Source organism: Pundamilia nyererei, unplaced genomic scaffold (assembly GCF_000239375.1).
Source record: "Pundamilia nyererei isolate P.nyererei 1_Seehausen unplaced genomic scaffold, PunNye1.0 scaffold00461, whole genome shotgun sequence".
Taxonomy (NCBI): domain Eukaryota; kingdom Metazoa; phylum Chordata; class Actinopteri; order Cichliformes; family Cichlidae; genus Pundamilia; species Pundamilia nyererei.
Window position 1 is genome coordinate 176,309 of NW_005187862.1, and position 2,641 is coordinate 178,949.

A 2,641-nucleotide genomic window follows, 5' to 3' on the forward strand; every position below is an offset into this window, starting at 1 on the left:
CACACACACACACACACACACACACACACACACACACACTTCTTCTGATTATGAAAATTCACCAAGAGAGGATTTGGGTGGAGCTACTGTCCCTGAGGTGAACATTTTAAGTCCCCCTCTTTGATCTCATGTAAATTAAAGAGTAGAACAATAACTGGTTCACAGGGATTACTTGTGCATACACTAATGTAATTATTACAAATGCTGGTCATATTTGATATGAATATGTACCACGAACAGGATATAAATGACAGGAAATCAAATATAAAGAGGTCCAGTTAAAAAAAGAAAATGAGCATTATCTGAATAAAAAAGTTGGCTTCTGTTTGGTTCTGCTTTTATTGTGCAGAATGTTCATTTTTCCCCTCTGAAAATACAATGTCCAGATGGTTAATTGAACATGCATTAAGACATACAGAGCAGCTGTACCTGGGCCTTCTTGTTCTGATGGTTTTTAGCCCATGACTGATGCCTTCAGTTCTCATTGCTGAGTATACAGCGACTGATTCTGTGTCTGCAGAATAAAAAGATTTCAGTTACTACAACAGAATGACTGCTGTTACATTACTGAACTAAAACAAAACCTCTGTTATTAATTTCTTTTATGCAGCAGCATGAAAAGATTTAGTGATGTTTTTCACAAACCACAGCATCTGATGAGCTTTTTTTCCCCTAATCCTAATACCTCTGCTGTGAAAAACACAATGACCACGTAGAAGTGGGGGAGAGTTCTTTGAAAAGGCAGGTGGACGGCCGCAAAACTGGCAACTTTTTTTTAATGCAGACTGACACTCTTCACCACAGAGCACAAAGTAAGCATGTTCTCACACCAGGAGGAAGCTGCAGCTGTGGTTTTAAAAAGTTCTTGTATTAAAGGACTGTGTGAGCTGATTTTGGCAATTATGTCTCATTAACACAGATTATAAACTATTCACTAGCACAGATATGAATCAAAAGTCCCAACACACCTTTCATTTAACACATACGAGGAGGGTGAATCAATGCAGTAGCACCTTTAAGGTTACATGTGTCCCTAAGAAAATGAGCTGCAGGTTGAACAAAAAGATATTCTGTTCCTTCTAAAACAGTAATGATCACCATTAAACCGCCCGATCTGTTCCTACACCAATATTGAAAATATAACTGTAGTCAAATCAAGATTCTTTGCTTGAAGCCTCACAGACAGTGTATTGCTGTTGACACACACAAATACAAAAAAAACCTGTGGTGTTCCCACCAATGCACACAGTGCTAATTACTAAATATTAACAAGCTAATAAGATGGTAAAGATGATGAATTATACTATACCATTTCAAAGGTTTTAAATTGTTAGATCAGCCTCAGTTTTAGCTGTAAACTGGAGCTGTACCTCTCATTTTTGATTTGTTTTCCTTGTCTTTGATGTCTTCTGTTCTTGCTGTTGAGTAGACTGCATCTGTATCAATGCCTGCACAATAAAACACATATGAAGAGCATCGCTGTAGGTTGTGCAGCTGATAATAGAGCTCTTTGTAGACTATTGGCTGCTGCAGAAATCATTATGTGAACATGAATCAGATCTTTTCATTTAAATTATTTAGTTTAATACAGTCAAATTTAGAATTTATATCTAGATGCTTCTAAAATGTTGGTATCATCTAAATATAAAGCACTTATGTATAACACATACATATTGCTATTTTTATGATGACAAACAGGAAACTGGACGGCTGCAGACCCATTAGCATCTGTTAACCACAAACCACAGACAAACAGTTCAGCACACAAAGAACAACACTTGCTGATATACACCCAAACACACCCAAACACACACACACACACACACACACACACACACACACACACACACACACACACACACACACACACACACACACACACACTCAAAAATAATAATAACAATTTTGATTTCAGGGTTAAACTTGAGCCCTAATTCTGAAATAAAGAATGTTTGTTCCTAATCATTCACCATTTTGTGTTTATCTAACTATTTATAATGCATAATCTCTTTTGTCTCTTAAGCCCCAAGCCTACCTGATCTCCTGCTTTTTGCCCCCGTATCAGGGGGCGTTGGGGCTTAAGAGGTTAATCGTCTATTATATTGTATAAACTATTATGAAAACACAGTAATATCTATCAACTTAAAACCAAGTCTAAATCATTGGAGGTTAGACAGTGTAGTCTTGTAAACCATGTTGCCAATTTCCAGCTTACAAACCAACAGAAGATTTAAAATCCCGTCTTTCCTTATAGACCTCACTAAGTAGGCACACAGTTTTGTAACATTGTTGCTTCATTAACAGGTTAATTCACAGTCAATAAAATCAGTAGGTACGTACACACACATATTTATATTGAGTACAAACTCTAAAAAAGCTCAGACATCCGAATATCAACTTTACCTTTCCTATGAATATATCTCACGACCACTACCAGGAGAGCAAACGCAATGACTGATCCAACAGATGAAAACACAGAGAGAACAGGAAGGGAGAGTGATGAAGGGATGGATATATCTGGAGGTGTGGTGGTGTGTTTGTCTAAAATAAAGCAAACACAGTCATTAAGTTGTCGTCACATTGTGAATGTTGAAACCTGCAGAAACACAGACAGCTGAGTGTGTCACCTGTGACAGTGATC